The following is a 19,803-nucleotide window of genomic DNA, read 5'->3' as shown; positions in this document are numbered from 1 at the left end:
GGTCAGTGTAGTAGTAGTTGAAAGAATGGACCGCAGACAGGCATCGAAGGCCTAAAATAATAACACATGGCTGTAGGCAATTTTAAATTGGTTCCAGGGGTACACGGACAGCAGTGGTGTGGTCAGTGGAGGCCTAGTGGAAGGAGTGACCGCAGACAGGCATCGAAGGCCTAAAATAATAACACATGGCTGTAGGCAATTTTAAATTGGTTCCAGGGGTACACGGACAGCAGTGGTGTGGTCAGTGGAGGCCTAGTGGAAGGAGTGACCGCAGACAGGCATCGAAGGCCTAAAATAATAACACATGGCTGTAGGCAATTTTAAATTGGTTCCAGGGGTACACGGGCAGCAGTGACCTGGTCAGTGTAGTAGTAGTTGAAAGAATGGACCGCAGACAGGCATCGAAGGCCTAAAATAAAAAAATTGGGCTGGCTGTAGGCAATTTTAAATTGGTTCCAGGGGTACACGGGCAGCAGTGACCTGGTCAGTGTAGTAGTAGTTGAAAGAATGGACCGCAGACAGGCATCGAAGGCCTAAAATAAAAAAATTGGGCTGGCTGTAGGCAATTTTAAATTGGTTCCAGGGGTACACGGGCAGCAGTGGTGTGGTCAGTGGAGGCCTAGTGGAAGGAGTGACCGCAGACAGGCATCGAAGGCCTAACATAACAAACTTGGGCTGGCTGTAGGCACTTTTAAATTGGTTCCAGGGGTACACGGGCAGCAGTGGTCTGGTCAGTGGAAGTCTAGTGGAAGGAGTGACCGCAGACAGGCATCGAAGGCCTAAAATAATAACACATGGCTGTAGGCAATTTTAAATTGGTTCCAGGGGTACACGGACAGCAGTGGTGTGGTCAGTGGAGGCCTAGTGGAAGGAGTGACCGCAGACAGGCATCGAAGGCCTAAAATAATAACACATGGCTGTAGGCAATTTTAAATTGGTTCCAGGGGTACACGGACAGCAGTGGTGTGGTCAGTGGAGGCCTAGTGGAAGGAGTGACCGCAGACAGGCATCGAAGGCCTAAAATAATAACACATGGCTGTAGGCAATTTTAAATTGGTTCCAGGGGTACACGGACAGCAGTGGTGTGGTCAGTGGAGGCCTAGTGGAAGGAGTGACCGCAGACAGGCATCGAAGGCCTAAAATAATAACACATGGCTGTAGGCAATTTTAAATTGGTTCCAGGGGTACACGGGCAGCAGTGACCTGGTCAGTGTAGTAGTAGTTGAAAGAATGGACCGCAGACAGGCATCGAAGGCCTAAAATAAAAAAATTGGGCTGGCTGTAGGCAATTTTAAATTGGTTCCAGGGGTACACGGGCAGCAGTGACCTGGTCAGTGTAGTAGTAGTTGAAAGAATGGACCGCAGACAGGCATCGAAGGCCTAAAATAAAAAAATTGGGCTGGCTGTAGGCAATTTTAAATTGGTTCCAGGGGTACACGGGCAGCAGTGGTGTGGTCAGTGGAGGCCTAGTGGAAGGAGTGACCGCAGACAGGCATCGAAGGCCTAAAATAATAACACATGGCTGTAGGCAATTTTAAATTGGTTCCAGGGGTACACGGGCAGCAGTGACCTGGTCAGTGTAGTAGTAGTTGAAAGAATGGACCGCAGACAGGCATCGAAGGCCTAAAATAAAAAAATTGGGCTGGCTGTAGGCAATTTTAAATTGGTTCCAGGGGTACACGGGCAGCAGTGACCTGGTCAGTGTAGTAGTAGTTGAAAGAATGGACCGCAGACAGGCATCGAAGGCCTAACATAACAAACTTGGGCTGGCTGTAGGCACTTTTAAATTGGTTCCAGGGGTACACGGGCAGCAGTGGTCTGGTCAGTGGAAGTCTAGTGGAAGGAGTGACCGCAGACAGGCATCGAAGGCCTAAAATAATAACACATGGCTGTAGGCAATTTTAAATTGGTTCCAGGGGTACACGGACAGCAGTGGTGTGGTCAGTGGAGGCCTAGTGGAAGGAGTGACCGCAGACAGGCATCGAAGGCCTAAAATAATAACACATGGCTGTAGGCAATTTTAAATTGGTTCCAGGGGTACACGGGCAGCAGTGACCTGGTCAGTGTAGTAGTAGTTGAAAGAATGGACCGCAGACAGGCATCGAAGGCCTAAAATAAAAAAATTGGGCTGGCTGTAGGCAATTTTAAATTGGTTCCAGGGGTACACGGGCAGCAGTGACCTGGTCAGTGTAGTAGTAGTAGTTGAAAGAATGGACCGCAGACAGGCATCGAAGGCCTAAAATAAAAAAATTGGGCTGGCTGTAGGCAATTTTAAATTGGTTCCAGGGGTACACGGGCAGCAGTGACCTGGTCAGTGTAGTAGTAGTTGAAAGAATGGACCGCAGACAGGCATCGAAGGCCTAAAATAAAAAAATTGGGCTGGCTGTAGGCAATTTTAAATTGGTTCCAGGGGTACACGGGCAGCAGTGACCTGGTCAGTGTAGTAGTAGTTGAAAGAATGGACCGCAGACAGGCATCGAAGGCCTAAAATAAAAAAATTGGGCTGGCTGTAGGCAATTTTAAATTGGTTCCAGGGGTACACGGGCAGCAGTGGTGTGGTCAGTGGAGGCCTAGTGGAAGGAGTGACCGCAGACAGGCATCGAAGGCCTAAAATAATAACACATGGCTGTAGGCACTTTTAAATTGGTTCCAGGGGTACACGGGCAGCAGTGGTCTGGTCAGTGGAAGTCTAGTGGAAGGAGTGACCGCAGACAGGCTTCGAAGGCCTAACATAACAAAATTGGGCTGGCTGTAGGCACTTTAAATTGGTTCCAGGGGTACATGGGCAGCAGTGTATGGTCAGTGGAAGTCTAGTGGAAGGAGTGACGGCAGACAGTCTTCGAAGGCCTAACATAACAAAATTGGGCTGACTGTAGGCACTTTTAAATTGGTTCCAGGGTAACACGGCCAGCAGTGGCCTGGTCAGTGTAGTAGTTGTAGAAAGAAGGGACCGCAGACAGGCTTCGAAGGCCTAACATAACAAAAATGTCAAAACAATGGTATTGTCAGTGCCAGGCATTGAAGGATGTCAGCGGCTAGACTACACATTGGTGAAGCTGTGAGAGATAATTTTGCTAGTGGTAGAGCACTGTTTGAGCTGGGGGGGGGAACTGTCTTGTGGCCGGCGGTACAGGCACAGGGCCCCTCATATTACAACGGTGTGTCTGACGTTGGGTGCGCACCACCACCGCCAGAGACACTTTATTGTACTATGAGGGACCCAGTGGCAGTGCCGTCGACCAAAAGCGGCCACACCCACCTCTTCAGACAAACAGCACTCTCAAGGGTCCAAGCGCAAAGTGGCGATAGCACGGCCCCGTGTGGGGAGTTTGGCCATTTCGTGAGGTGGAAACATGTCGTATGCTGGACAATCAGGTGAAGAAAATTACGAGATTGGAAAAGTCATTCAGAATAGTCCACAGGCAAGACCTTTTCATAGGAAAGCTAGGTGTCAGCCGGGCAGGGTGGGGCAAAAGATTTTGAAATCCAGTTGTGGTTCATTTTAATGAAGGTTAGATCATCTACATTTTGGGTAGCCAGACGAGTCCTTTTTTCTGTTAGTATTGAACCTGCAGCACTGAATACTCTTTCTGATAGGACACTAGCTGCCGGGCAAGCAAGCTCCTGCAATGCATATTCTGCCAATTCTGGCCAGGTGTCTAATTTGGATGCCCAGTAATCAAATGGGAATGACGGTTGAGGGAGAACGTCGATAAGGGATGAAAAATAGTTTGTAACCATACTGGACAAATGTTGTCTCCTGTCACTTTGAATTGATGCTGCAGTACCTGTCCTGTCTGCGGTCATAGAAAAATCACTCCACAACCTGGTCAGAAAACCCCTCTGTCCAACGCCACTTCTGATTTCTGCCCCTCTAACACCTCTGGTCTGCTGGCCCCTGGAGCTCGTGTGAGAACGATCACGGGCGCTGTGTGCAGGGAATGCCAGAAGCAAACGGTCAACAAGAGTTGATTGTTTTGTTGCTAATATTAGTTCCAAGTTCTCATGTGGCATAATATTTTGCAATTTGCCTTTATAGCGAGGATCAAGGAGGCAGGCCAACCAGTAATCGTCATCGTTCATCATTTTTGTAATGCGTGTGTCCCTTTTGAGGATACGCAAGGCATAATCCGCCATGTGGGCCAAAGTTCCCGTTGTCAAATCTGCGGTTGTGCTTGGTTGAGGGGCAGTTGCAGGCAAATCTACGTCACTTGTGTCCCTCAAAAAACCAGAACCCGGCCTTGCCACGCCACCAATTTCCCGTGCCCCCGGGAAAGCTTCCTCATTAAAAATATACTCATCCCCATCATCCTCCTCATCCTCCACCTCCTCTTCGCCCGGTACCTCGTCATGTACACTGCCCTGACCAGACAATCGCTGACTGTCATCAAGGCTTTCCTCTTCCTCTGGTGCAGACGCCTGATCCTTTATGTGCGTCAAACTTTGCATCAGCAGACGCATTAGGGGGATGCTCATGCTTATTATGGCGTTGTCTGCACTAACCAGCCGTGTGCATTCCTCAAAACACTGAAGGACTTGACACATGTCTTGAATCTTCGACCACTGCACACCTGACAACTCCATGTCTGCCATCCTACTGCCTGCCCGTGTATGTGTATCCTCCCACAAAAACATAACAGCCCGCCTCTGTTCGCACAGTCTCTGAAGCATGTGCAGTGTTGAGTTCCACCTTGTTGCAACGTCTATGATTAGGCGATGCTGGGGAAGGTTCAAAGAACGCTGATAGGTCTGCATACGGCTGGAGTGTACAGGCGAACGGCGGATATGTGCGCAAAGTCCACGCACTTTGAGGAGCAGGTCGGATAACCCCGGATAACTTTTCAGGAAGCACTGCACCACCAGGTTTAAGGTGTGAGCCAGGCAAGGAATGTGTTTCAGTTGGGAAAGGGAGATGGCAGCCATGAAATTCCTTCCGTTATCACTCACTACCTTGCCTGCCTCAAGATCTACAGTGCCCAGCCACGACTGCGTTTCTTGCTGCAAGAACTCGGACAGAACTTCCGCGGTGTGTCTATTGTCGCCCAAACACTTCATAGCCAATACAGCCTGCTGACGTATGCCAGTAGCTGCCCCATAATGGGAGACCTGGTGTGCAACAGTGGCAGGTGCGGATGGAGTGTTTGTGCGACTGCGGTCTGTGGACGAGCTCTTGCTTCTGCAGGAGGACGAGGAGGAGGAGGAGGAGGGGGTGCGAACGGCTACAGACAACTGTTTACTAGACCGTGGGCTAGGCAGAACTGTCCCAAACTTGCTGTCCCCTGTGGACCCTGAATCCACCACATTTACCCAGTGTGCCGTGATGGACACGTAACGTCCCTGGCCATGCCTACTGGTCCATGCATCTGTTGTCAGGTGCACCTTTGTGCTCACAGATTGCCTGAGTGCATGGACGATGCGCTCTTTAACATGCTGGTGGAGGGCTGGGATGGCTTTTCTGGAAAAAAAGTGTCGACTGGGTAGCTCGTAGCGTGGTACAGCGTAGTCCATCAGGTCTTTGAAAGCTTCGCTTTCAACTAACCGGTAGGGCATCATCTCTAACGAGATTAGTCTAGCTATGTGGGCGTTCAAACCCTGTGTACGCGGATGCGAGGCTAAGTATTTCCTTTTTCTAACCATAGTCTCATGTAGGGTGAGCTGGACTGGAGAGCTGGAGATCGTGGAACTAGCGGGGGTGCCGGTGGACATGGCAGACTGAGAGACGGTGGGAGATGGTATTGTTGCCGCCGGTGCCCTAGATGCAGTGTTTCCTACTACGAAACTGGTGATTCCCTGACCCTGACTGCTTTGGCCTGGCAAAGATACCTGCACAGATACAGCAGGTGGTGCGCTAAATGGTGGTCCTACACTGCCGGAAGGGATGTTGCGTTGATGACTAGCTTCATTGGCCGAGGGTGCAACAACCTTAAGGGACGTTTGGTAGTTAGTCCAAGCTTTCAAATGCATGGTGGTTAAATGTCTATGCATGCAACTAGTATTGAGACTTTTCAGATTCTGACCTCTGCTTAAGGAAGTAGAACATTTTTGACAGATGACTTTGCGCTGATCAATTGGATGTTGTTTAAAAAAATGCCAGACTGCACTCTTTCTAGCATCGGATACCTTTTCAGGCATTGCAGACTGAGCTTTAACCGGATGGCCACGCTGTCCTCCACCAGGTTTTGGCTTTGCCACGCGTTTTGGGCAAGATACGGGCCCGGCAGATGGAACCTGTGGCGATGTTGATGCCTGCTGCGGCCCCTCCTCCTCCTCTGCTTCAGAACTGCTGCCGCCTGCACCCTGTTCCCCCAATGGCTGCCAATCGGGGTCAAGAACTGGGTCATCTAATAACTCTTCTTGTACCTCCTGCGCAACTTCGTCTGTGTCACCGTGTCGTTCGGTGGTATAGCGTTCGTGATGGGGCAACATAGTCTCATCAGGGTCTGATTCTTGATCAGCACCCTGCGAGGGCAATGTTGTGGTCTGAGTCAAAGGACCAGCATAGTAGTCTGGCTGTGGCTGTGCGTCAGTGCACTCCATGTCAGATTCAATTTGTAATGGGCATGGACTGTTAACTGCTTCACTTTCTAAGCCAGGGACGGTATGTGTAAAGAGCTCCATGGAGTAACCCGTTGTGTCGCCTGCTGCATTCTTCTCTGTTGTTGTTTTTGCTGAAGAGGACAAGGAAGTGACTTGTCCCTGACCGTGAACATCCACTAACGACGCGCTGCTTTTACTTTTACCAGTTTCACGAGATGAGGCAAAAGAGCTAGAGGCTGAGTCAGCAAGATAAGCCAAAACTTGCTCTTGCTGCTCCGGCTTTAAAAGCGGTTTTCCTAATCCCAGAAAAGGGAGCGTTCGAGGCCTTGTGTAGCCGGACGACGAACCTGGCTCCACAGCTCCAGACTTAGGTGCAATATTTTTTCCCCCACGACCACCTGATGCTCCACCACTACCACTACCCTCATTACCAGCTGACAATGAACGCCCCCGGCCACGACCTCTTCCACTAGACTTCCTCATTGTTTTAAAAACGTAACCAAACTAACGTTATTTGTTGCAGTCACACAACTTACACGGTGAGCTATAACTTCTGTATGATTTAGCTACCCCTTTACAGGTTGGTGAGACCACAGCGAAAATCAGGCCCAATGTTACACACTCTTTTTTTGGTGGCTGCAAATTAGAGAGATGCCCCACACGCAGGACTGTCACTGAAGCACAAATGTTAATATTAATGTCACACTATTATTTTTTTTTTATTTTTATTTTTTTCAGGAACACTTTAGAAACCCCCCAAAAAAAAAAAAATAGATTTTTGCAGGGAGAATTTAGAAAACAAATGTAACAAACTATATGCTTTCTATGGGCCACTGAGTGAGAGATGACGCACACAGGAATCAGGAGTGGCACACAAGCCCAGAGGCCAATATTTTTCTACCAATGATTGATGGAGTTATTTTCTCTGGTAGATTTTGGAACCCAAATCAAGGAAAAAAAATGTAGGCTTTCTATGGACCACAATTGGAGAGAGAGAGAGAGAGAGATGGCACACCCAGGAGTCAAGACTGGCACACAAGCAGAAAGGCCAATATTAATCTCCCACTGTTTTTTTTGGTTGTTTTTTTTTTTTTTTTTTTCAGGGAGACTTTAGAAAAAAAAATAATAAAAAAAATATGATTTTATCAGGAAGAATTTAGAAACCAAATAAAATAAAATGATTTTTTCAGGGAGAATTTAGAAAACAAATAAAACCAAAAATAGGCGTTCTATGGCCCACTGACTGAGAGATGACGCACCCAGGAGTCAAGACTGGCACACAAGCAGAAAGGCCAATATTAATCTCCCACTGTTTTTTTTGGTTGTTTTTTTTTTTTTTTTTTTCAGGGAGACTTTAGAAAAAAAAATAATAAAAAAAATATGATTTTATCAGGAAGAATTTAGAAACCAAATAAAATAAAATGATTTTTTCAGGGAGAATTTAGAAAACAAATAAAACCAAAAATAGGCGTTCTATGGCCCACTGACTGAGAGATGACGCACCCAGGAGTCAAGACTGGCACACAAGCAGAAAGGCCAATATTAATCTCCCACTGTTTTTTTTGGTTGTTTTTTTTTTTTTTTTTTCAGGGAGACTTTAGAAAAAAAAATAATAAAAAAAATATGATTTTATCAGGAAGAATTTAGAAACCAAATAAAATAAAATGATTTTTTCAGGGAGAATTTATAAAACAAATAAAACCAAAAATAGGCGTTCTATGGCCCACTGACTGAGAGATGACGCACCCAGGAGTCAAGACTGGCACACAAGCAGAAAGGCCAATATTAATCTCCCACTGTTTTTTTTTTTTTTTTTCAGGGAGACTTTAGAAAAAAAAATAATAAAAAAAATATGATTTTATCAGGAAGAATTTAGAAACCAAATAAAATAAAATAATTTTTTCAGGGAGAATTTAGAAAACAAATAAAACCAAAAATAGGCGTTCTATGGCCCACTGACTGAGAGATGACGCACACAGGAGTCAGGAGTGGCACACAAACCCAGAGGCCAATATTTTTCTACCAATGATTGATGTAGTTATTTTCTCTGGTAGATTTTAGAACCCAAATCAAGGAAAAAAAATATAGGCTTTCTATGGACCACAATTGGAGAGAGAGAGAGAGAGAGAGAGAGAGAGAGAGAGAGAGAGAGAGATGGCACACCCAGGAGTCAAGACTGGCACACAAGCAGAAAGGCCAATATTAATCTCCCACTGTTTTTTTGGTTGTTTTTTTTTTTTTTTTTTTTCAGGGAGACTTTAGAAATAAAAATAATAAAAAAAATATGATTTTATCAGGAAGAATTTAGAAACCAAATAAAATAAAATGATTTTTTCAGGGAGAATTTAGAAAACAAATAAAACCAAAAATATGCGTTCTATGGCCCACTGACTGAGAGAGAGAGAGAGATGGAACGCTTAGTACTGGCACACAAGCCCAAAGGGCAATATTAATCTCCCTTTTTTTTTCCAGGGAGAATTTCTGAAACCCAAAAAAAAAATAAAATAGGCTTTCTATGGCCCACTATTTGTGAGAGAGATGGGACGCTCAGGACTGGCACAGATGGCACGCTCAGGACTGGCACAGAAGCCCAGAGGCCAATATTAATCTCCCTTTTTTTCTGGGAGAATTTATAAAACCAAAAAAATATTTAAATAGGCTTTCTATGGCCCACTATTTGTGAGAGAGATGGCACGCTCAGGACTGGCACAGATGGCACGCTCACAACTGGCACAGAAGCCCAGAGGCCAATATTAATCTCCCTTTTTTTCTGGGAGAATTTATAAAACCAAAAAAATATTTAAATAGGCTTTCTATGGCCCACTATTTGTGAGAGAGATGGCACGCTCAGGACTGGCACAGATGGCACGCTCACAACTGGCACACAAGCCCAGAGGCCAATATTAATCTCCCTTTTTTCAGGGAAAATTTATAAAACCAAAAAAAAAATTAAATAGGCTTTCTATGGCCCACTATTTGTGAGAGAGATGGCACGCTCAGGACTGGCACAGATGGCACGCTCACAACTGGCACACAAGCCCAGAGGCCAATATTAATCTCCCTTTTTTCAGGGAAAATTTATAAAACCAAAAAAAAAATTAAATAGGCTTTCTATGGCCCACTATTTGTGAGAGAGATGGGACGCTCAGGACTGGCACAGATGGCACGCTCAGGACTGGCACAGAAGCCCAGAGGCCAATATTAATCTCCCTTTTTTTCAGGGAGAATTTATAAAACCCAAAAAAAAATAAAATAGGCTTTCTATGGCCCACTATTTGTGAGAGAGATGGCACACTCAGGACTGGCACACAAGCCCAAAGGCCAATATTAATCTCCCACTGTATTTTTATCAGGGAGAATTTATACACCCCACAAAAAAAAATACAGAAAAATGAAAAGGCTTTCTATGGCCCACTATGTGAGAGAGATGGCACACACAGGGATGGCACTCTAGCAGAAATGCCAAATTGCCAATCTTAATCTCCCACCAAAAAAAAAAAAAAAAAAAAAACAGGGAATGTCCTACAATTACTATCTCCCTGCCTGCAGTAATCTCAGCCAGGTATGGCAGGCAGCTACTATCTCCCTGCCTGCAGTAATCTCAGCCAGGTATGGCAGGCAGCAATAAGGAGTGGACTGATGCACAAATGAAATAAAAAGTGTGGACAAACAAAAAAGATAGCTGTGCAGAAAGGAAGGAACAAGAGGATTTGTGCTTTGAAAAAAGCAGTTGGTTTGCACAGCGGCGTACACACAGCAATGCAGCTATCAGGGAGCCTTCTAGGGCAGCCCAATGAGCTACAGCGCTGAGGGGAAAAAAAAAAAAAAAAAAAATTCCACTGTCCCTGCACACCGAGGGTGGTGTTGGACAGTGCAAATCGCTGCAGCACAAGCGGTTTTGTGGTTAATGGACCCTGCCTAACGCTATCCCTGCTTCTGACAAAGCGGCAGCAACCTCTCCCTAAGCTCAGATCAGCAGCAGTAAGATGGCGGTCGGCGGGAACGCCTCTTTATAGCCCCTGTGACGTCGCAGACAGCAAGCCAATCACTGCAATGCCCTTCTCTAAGATGGTGGGGACCAGGACCTATGTCATCACGCTGCCCACACTCTGCGTTTACCTTCATTGGCTGAGAAATGGCGCTTTTCGCGTCATTGAAACGCGACTTTGGCGCGAAAGTCGCGTACCGCATGGCCGACCCCGCACAGGGGTCGGATCGGGTTTCATGAAACCCCGACTTAGCCAAAAGTCGGCGACTTTTGAAAATGTTCGACCCGTTTCGCTCAACCCTAGCTACAACGGTTCATCTTCAATACCGTGAAAGATATGCGGGAGTTCCTGGGAATGACCAGTTATTACAGGTGGTTTTAGAAGAATTTCACTTGACGGGCAAAGCCCTTACAAGAACTGTTGAAAAAGGTACCCTCTGGTGCCAAGAACTGAGAGAGGGTGATCACTTATGCAAGTCGGTTCCTTCACAATTCTGAACACAATCTGGACAATTACAGTTCTTTCAAGTTGGAGCTGCAACTTTGGTGTGGGCTATGATGGGGAGATTCATGGAATATCTGTCTGGCTCTGAAGTGTTGGTGCATACTGATAACAACCCGCTTGTGCACCTGGAGAATGTGAGACTGAGGGCCTTAGAACAGCGACAGGTAGCCAGAATGGCAAAAGTATGTTATAAAATCACCTACAGAAGGGGGCAGAAAATACTCACACCGATGCCCTGTCCCAGAGGAAGAGTACCAGACCCGAACGGGACTGAGATGAAGAGCTAGAGGATGAAGAGGTCCCTAGATTCTGGAGGTCCACCAGGACGGTGGTGGCAAAGCAGGGACAGACACATACCTCAGTTCAAGACGACATACTGGGATGAACTCGACATGAATGGGTTCAGCTTCAACAGGAAGATGGCGAACTGGCTTTGTTAAGACGATGTGTGGCTTCTCAGAGACTTCCATGCTCGTCAGAATTTGGGACACTGCGGCTCATGCCGCTGTCCCCTGACTGCTGCGCCTTCCCCACGCTTGTTGGTGAGAGATCTCCCATCGAGTGAGGCAAGGATGAATACGGGGTTAACTCCCCGAGGAGGGGGCGGGGCTTATCTCCTGCTCTTGGCGCCAGGAAGCGCCGGAATCACATCCGATCCCAGGACCCGGACCTGTTGGGCTGCCGGTGTGATGGACCCGCTGGAGAGTGCGGTGAGGGAGAGGATTGGCAGGGAAGGCAGCGCTTGGCTAGCAGCTTTGCTGACCAGGAGCGACTCCTTCCCTGCCATAATGCAGACGGCGGCGCCGCCGGAGGGTCGGCGCTCTCGCAGAGCCACCCGGCCTCCGGCACGGCTGAGCCCGCCAGCGATTTCAAAAATGAGCGCGCGCAGCTCTCGTGCGCGCGCCCCTGCTGCTCTCGGCGCCAGCGGGACGGGAGGAAGTGAACTGCAGCAGGTGGGGGAGACACAAGAGTCGGGGACTAGCGACATAAGCTTTATTCCCCCTTCTGCCCCGGGCACAATAAGAGGGAGTGCAGGACTGCAGGTGCCAGCAGTATTAGCCAGAGCTGGGCACCTAACTAGAAACAGCATGGGGGGAGTTCAAGGAACGTCTGCTTCATCACAGGACTCAGGGACGGCAGGAAAGGAGACTGAGGCTCCGCAGGGAGGTATTCCTCCACTTTCAAGCAACGCAGGGGAAGCTAATGCTAATACTGTCAGGGACAAGGATGGGGCAGCGGTAGCACAGCAGAACATGGGATCACCCCACATAATATTAGCATCAGGTCAGCACGGTGCATACTCCCAGACTAGTATAGGGGGCGACTCACAGTTTCCACCTTACCCACTTATTTTTAGCACACCGTATTCACAAATACTGGGCGGGCAAATTATTCCCTCGCAGGCGGCATTAGGGGAACACCAGAACGCCTCAGCGTCAATATCACTGATGGCAACCGGTGTTCGTGCCCCAAGTCAGGGTGCTGGCACCCCGGCTCTGGATAGCAGACAGAGTGCGGGTATCCGCCCCGCGCGCAGATCATCATCGTCATCATCGTCATCCCCTAGAGAGCATCGCAGAAGCAGGCATAGGAAGCGCGATCATCATGGTAGCAAACGGCGTTTATATAGATCTAGGTCCAGCCGACGTAGCAGACGGTCTAGAGCTTCGCGTTGGCGCTCGCCTTCTTCATCTGATAGTTCTTCAGGCAGGTCACACAGGCAGGAGTCCTCTCGTCGTAGGTCCATACAGCGCATGGAACGCCAAGGTCCGTCGACTCCCGTGGCACGGGAAGTAAGCTGTCCGGAGGCCAATGCACCGATCGGTGAGTACCCCTTTGTCGGGGCATGGGGAGGGGAGAGAACCAACACCAATATTTCAGACGCAGCAGCAAGTGCGGCCACAGGGGGCAGGATCTATGTCAACCCAAAATTGCTACAACCAGTGGGACCTTGCAGGCAACCCCCTCCGCCCCGCCCAGAGGTGTACAAGGATGGCCTATTCTGTGGGGTCCCTCCGTTAGGAGCCCACTTGGATAGCGCCATCAAGGAACAAATTTGGGCTAATGATTTCATTGACATATGGTCCCTGGTCTCCACGGACCAGCACTCGATAGATAGAGAGAGGCGGTTGGGAGAAAAAACATATGAACGTAAACCAAAAGTTGCAAAAACCATCAATAACTGGTTGCAAGCGTTTGCGGTCCTGGGATGCGTTATGGGGGAGAAGCACCCCGAAAGGTGCTCCGAGCTATTTATATACCTAGATAGCATCTACAACTCCTATAAGGCACATGGGGGATCAGCATGGTGGAAATATGATGAGGATTTCCGCCGTCGCTTGGCCGCCAACCCCCAATTAGGCTGGGGTATGAAAGCCACGGATTCGTGGCTCCGCTTGATGATGGCGCAAAGAGCAACCCAATCCTTTCACGGGCCCGCTGCCGGGTCCGGTAACAACGCGGCAGCAACAGTCGTGCGTAGACCAGGTTCATGCTGGTTATTTAATGAAGGACACTGTAAGTTTTATGGGCTCTGCAAATATAGACATGAGTGTTCAGCGTGCGGAGGTTCCCACCCTGTGGCAAAATGCACACGACCACCCCAAAAAGCTAACTCCGGAAAAAATCCCTCTACAGGTGAGGTTAACGACGCCAGTGAGCGTAAAAAGAATGGAGCCGTGGCTGGACAAATATCCCAATAAAGCGGCTGCGGGGCAACTGCGTTTCGGTTTTTCATATGGGTTCTTCATCCCATTTAATTGGTCGCCGGAGCCACAATCGGCCACAAACTTACAATCCGCAAAGGAATTACCCGACGTACTAGCAGCGAAGTTGGACAAGGAAATCAGGTTGGGTCGCTTTCGCGGTCCCTTCAATTCCCCACCTTTTCCTAACTTACGGGTTTCCCCCTTGGGTATAGTTCCCAAAAAAGAGTCAGGTAAATACCGATTAATTCATCACCTATCATACCCCAAGGGTATGTCGGTTAACGATGGTATACCCAGGGATGAAACAGCCGTCACTTACATTTCCTTTGACAAAGCGATCGACTTAGTCAGAAGCGCGGGCCCGGGGGCCCTTATGGCAAAATCGGACATAGAATCCGCGTTCCGGCTGCTTCCGGTACACCCGGACTGTCACCACCTACTGGGAGCTAAATTTGAGGATTTATACTATTATGACACATGTCTTCACATGGGGTGTTCTATTTCCTGTTTTTATTTCGAATTATTTAGTACGTTTTTAGAATGGGTTGCTCGCAAAATCACTCGGCAAACCGCCATCACGCACTATCTCGATGACTTTTTGATAGTTGGTCCAGCTGGATCAGATGTTTGCTCCACAACCCTAGCCCAATTCAAAGATGCCATGGAACATTTCGGGGTCCCACTTTCCCCTGTAAAAACGATTGGGCCAGTATCAGTGACCACATTCCTCGGGATCGAAATCGATTCGGTCGCCATTAGTGTTGAGCATTCCGATACCGCAAGTATCGGGTATCGGCCGATACTTGCGGTATCGGAATTCCGATACCGAGATCCGATACTTTTGTGGTATCGGGTATCGGTATCGGATACATAGAGATGTGTAAAATAAAGAATTAAAATAAAAAATATTGATATATTTACCTCTCCGGCGGCCCCTGGTGAGTCCGCGGGTAACCGGCAGGCTTCGTTGTTCAAAATCAGCGCTTTTAGGACCTGAGAATCACGTCCCGGCTTCTGATTGGTCGCGGGCCGCCCATGTGACCGCCACGCGACCAATCACAAGCCGCGACGTCACCGCAAGCTATTAACGCGCTCATTTTTAAAAATGAGCGCGTTAATGGCTTTCAAAGACGTAGCGGGTTGTGATTGGTCGCGGCCGCGACCAATCACAAGCCGGACGTCACCGCAAGCTATTAACGCGCTCATTTTTAAAAATGAGCGCGTTAATGGCTTTCAAAGACGTAGCGGCTTGTGATTGGTCGCGTGGCGGTCACATGGGCGGCCCGCGACCAATCAGAAGCTGGGACGTGATTCTCAGGTCCTAAAAGCGCTGATTTTGAACAAAGAAGCCTGCCGGTTACCCGCGCTGAGTTCAGGGGCCGCCGGAGAGGTAAATATATCAATATTTTTTATTTTAATTCTTTATTTTACACATCCCTATGGATCCCAGGGCCTGAAGGAGAGTTTCCTCTCCTTCAGACCCTGGGAACCATGAGAATACCTTCCGATACTTGATGTCCCATTGACTTGTATTGGTATCGGATATCGGTATCGGCGATATCCGATATTTTTCGGGTATCGGCCGATACTATCCGATACCGATACTTTCAAGTATCGGACGGTATCGCTCAACACTAGTCGCCATGGAATTTAGGTTGCCGATGGAAAAAATTAAGAAACTGCTGGAACTCATTAGCGGATGTATTTCGGTTGGTAAAGTCACATTGACGCAAATGCAGTCAATGCTTGGCTCCTTGAATTTTGCCTGTAGGGTCATGCCAGCGGGCAGGATCTTCTCGCGCAGATTAATGATAGCCACGAGAGGAGTGAAACAAAGCCACCATAGAATCAGGATTACAGCACATCTACGTTCTGATTTAAACACATGGAAGCTGTTCCTCAACAACTACAATGGTAGGACTTGCTTTCAGGAGTCAGAATGCTCAAATGAGGACATGGGTTTGTTTTTTGCGGCGTCAAGCCACACTGGTTTCAGCATTCGTCTGGGCAACAAATTGTGTTCAGCGAATTGGCCTGCTTTATGGGTTCACAGGAATTGGCACACAGAGCCAACCCTGATTGACCTCCTTCCGGTGGCAGTGGCCATGGAAATCTGGGGTTCACAATTGGCCAACAAGCGTATTCGTCTTCACCTTAAAACCGTTAGCGGGGCTCATGCCATCAACTACCTAGCATCTCCTTCATCGTTGGTGTTAGACCTAATTAGGTTCATAGTATTGAAATGTTTAACATTTAATGTTTGGTTTAAAGCGAACGCACTAATCGTCAGCAATGAGAAGGTGTCTGAGTTACTAACTGGGTCTCACTCGCAGGATGTACTGGGACGGCGCATTCAGGAGCCCTTGGAGGAGGTGGAATGCCCACAGTCGATCTGGGATGTCCTGGGGACCTGATGCCGCTAATACGATCTTCGATAGCCCCGTCAACCTGGAAAGCATATGGTAAGGTGTGGGAGGAGTGGTGCTTTTTAGCAGAAGGAAAACCAGTGGGGTCTTCAGAGGAGGCTCGAATGCAGGTGACAATGGGGTTCTTATCCAAGATGTATGCTATGGGAGTGTCGGGTTCAGTGGCGCGCAATCGTATGTCTGCGCTAGCGTTCCATTTCAAGCTGCGAGGCTGGCCGGATTCCACGAAACATTTTCTGGTTAGCCAGATACTGAAAGGTTGGCGACGAGCAAATAAGCACGGTGATAACAGGCGTGCTATATCCTTTGATTTGTTAGTGAACTTGGTTAAGGCAACGGATTCTGTTTGCGATTCCAAATACGAAGCTGTGCTAACATCAGCGGCGTTTGGCCTAGCATTTTTTAGGGCCATGCGGGTCAGTGAGATTGTTCCTACTGCTTTGAATAAACCGGGTGGCCTTAGGCGGGAGGACATTCTGATTTGCAACGACGGTCTAAGGATTAGAATACGTAAATCCAAAACTGATCAAGAAGGTAGGGGAACTTGGTTCCCTATATTTGCCATCAACAAGGACATATGCCCGTTAATGCTAATTTTGAATTACACGCGAGTTAGGAAGGATGGTTCTCAATTTTTCGTACATGAAAATGGGGTTCCACTAGTGTCGGGCCAATTTTTAGCTATATTGAGACGTACGTTGTCAATGGTTGGAATGCCCGCAGCAGAATTTGGGACTCACTCATTTCGTATAGGCGCAGCAACAGAAGCATCTAGAGCGGGTTTGTTCGAATCAGAAATTCAAAGGGTGGGTAGATGGAGATCTCGCTGTTTTAATAGATACATCAGGCCTGACTTATTGCTATAAAAAAATGTGGGTTGTTTTTTAGTACTATCATACTATCAGTTTTGGGCACCGGTGCTCAGGAAGGATATAATGGAACTAGAGAGAGTACAAAGGAGGGCAACAAAATTAATAAAGGGGATGGGAGAACTACAATACCCAGATAGATTAGCGAAATTAGGATTATTTAGTCTAGAAAAAAGACGACTGAGGGGTGATTTAATAACCATGTATAAGTATATAAGGGGACAATACAAATATCTCGCTGAGGATCTGTTTATACCAAGGAAGGTGACGGGCACAAGGGGGCATTCTTTGCGTCTGGAGGAGAGAAGGTTTTTCCACCAACATAGAAGAGGATTCTTTACTGTTAGGGCAGTGAGAATCTGGAATTGCTTGCCTGAGGAGGTGGTGATGGCGAACTCAGTCGAGGGGTTCAAGAGAGGCCTGGATGTCTTCCTGGAGCAGAACAATATTGTATCATACAATTAGGTTCTGTAGATGGACGTAGATCTGGGGATTTATTATGATGGAATATAGGCTGAACTGGATGGACAAATGTCTTTTTTCGGCCTTACTAACTATGTTACTATGTTACTATGTATAATACGGGAGCAGCTTTGGTAATACATCGGTTAATTTCCTTTGATTGTCGGTTATTGTCTAACTGTTTGCATTTTATTCCCAGATGGGGTGCGACCCAGTGTCTGGATAGTGGGTCACTCATACGTCTATTGGGCTGCCCGCCACGCTGAATTGGGCCCAGGAGGGCGATCCCTGGGGTTCAACGATGTCGACGTGATATGGCGTGGCATGAGAGGCATGATGTGGTCCCAAGTCCTTCCGGAGGTGGTTCATATTGCACGGGTGGCTTCATCCCCCACCATTGTCGTCATCCATGCCGGAGGAAACGACCTGGCTTCGTCCCCACTGGCTGAACTACTTACACTGATCAGATCAGACATGGACAAGTTTCCGAGTTTTTTCCCATTGATGCGTCTGGTCTGGTCCGAAGTTATCCCAAGGCTGGTGTGGCGGGGGGCCAGGGAGTTGAATGCCATGGAGAGATCCAGACGCACGTTGAATCAGAGGATATCGCGTTTTGTAAGGTTTAAAAATGGTATAGTTGTTCGGCACCATCGGCTGGAAGGGGACAATTCCGGTTTTCTGCTTCCAGACGGAGTTCATTTGAATGAGGCGGGAATAGATATCTTCCTCAATGGTATTAGAGAAGGTGTGGTTCAGGCGGTGCATGCATTGGGGGGGGGGGGTCGTAGCTCTCTAGGTTCGCTCCTCCTTGGCGGAAGGGTGGAGTTTTTGTTGGTGGTGAAGATACCTGCCCGGGAGACCGGAAGGCAGTAATCTCCCTACACCCCTGTTGTTGGCAGATACTGCCGGTTTAAGCTGCGACCAAAAAATATTTACCCAAAGTAAAAGATGGAAATGTTATGAGTATATTTCCCAATAAAGTTTTAAAAGTTACGATAACTGTTGTGTGTGTCACTTGATGGGAGAAAGCGGTCTTGGGTCGTAGCAGTCTTTGGGACACTGCGGCTCATGCCGCTGTCCCCTGACTGCTGCGCCTTCCCCACACTTGTTGGTGAGAGATCTCTGTCATGATTCCAATGGCAGGGAATCACAAAAGGACAAGCACCAACGAGCTCTAGGGTGATGGAACCTGAGCTGACCGCGACCCTAAACCTGAACACACAAATAACAATAGCCGGGGAACGTGCCTACGTTGATCCTAGACGTCTCGCACCAGCCGAAGATCTAACTTCCCCTATTAGAAGAAACACAGACCTCTCTTGCCTCCAGAGAAATACCCCACAGAAATAGCAGCCCCCCACATATAATGACGGTGAAATGAGAGGAAGGCACATACACAGTATGAAAACAGATTCAGCAAAATGAGGCCCGCTAAAACTAGATAGCAGAGGATACAAAAAACCAGCAAAAAACCCTTCAAAAAACCATCCTGTAATTACTTGAACTCATGTTCCAACGCATGGAACATGAGGAGCAATTACAGCCCACTAAAGCAACCAGCAGCAAAGAGACTATTATATGCAAGCTGGACAAGACAAAAATAAAGCAAAACGTGGAACAAGAAAATCAAAACTTAGCTTGTCCTGAAGATTACTGAAGCCAGAAGCTGAGGTAACAAAACACTCTGATAACCTTGATAGCCGGCGGGGAAATGACAAGAAAGCCCGGTTAAATAGGAAACTCCCAAATCCTAATAGAACAGGTGGACACCAGAGACAGCAGAACACAAATCACCCAGTACCATCAGTAACCACCAGAGGGAGCCCAAAAACAGAACTCACAACAGTACCCCCCCCTTGAGGAGGGGTCACCGAACCCTCACGAGAACCACCAGGGCGACCAGGATGAGCCCTATGAAAAGCGCGGACCAAATCATCAGCATGAACATCAGAGGCAACCACCCAAGAATTATCCTCCGGACCATAACCCTTCCACTTGACCAAATATTGGAGTTTCCATCTGGAAACACGAGAATCCAAGATCTTCTCCACAACATACTCCAATTCTCCCTCCACCAGCACCGGAGCAGGAGGCTCAAGCGAAGGAACAACAGGTACCTCATACCTCCGCAACAACGACCGATGGAACACATTATGAACAGCAAACGATGCCGGGAGATCCAAACGAAACGACACAGGGTTAAGAATTTCCAAGATCCTATAGGGACCGATGAACCGAGGCTTGAACTTAGGAGAAGAGACCTTCATAGGAACAAAACGAGAAGACAACCACACCAAGTCCCCAACAC

The 19,803-nt window shown here is 47.9% G+C and overlaps 1 long non-coding RNA gene across 1 annotated transcript; it reads left to right on the top strand.

The window, feature by feature from the left end:
* The first annotated feature begins 12,661 nt into the window (after nucleotides 1-12,661).
* Nucleotides 12,662-18,514, top strand: LOC138670089 (uncharacterized). The gene is made up of 3 exons (XR_011319297.1): nucleotides 12,662-12,854; nucleotides 16,072-16,200; nucleotides 17,695-18,514. It is a non-coding gene; the product is annotated as an uncharacterized lncRNA (long non-coding RNA).
* Nucleotides 18,515-19,803: the final 1,289 nt, after the last annotated feature.

This window comes from Ranitomeya imitator, chromosome 3 (assembly GCF_032444005.1).
Source record: "Ranitomeya imitator isolate aRanImi1 chromosome 3, aRanImi1.pri, whole genome shotgun sequence".
In the NCBI taxonomy this organism is placed as follows: domain Eukaryota; kingdom Metazoa; phylum Chordata; class Amphibia; order Anura; family Dendrobatidae; genus Ranitomeya; species Ranitomeya imitator.
Note: the sequence above shows the minus strand (reverse complement) of the source record. Positions and strands in the feature narration are given on the sequence as shown.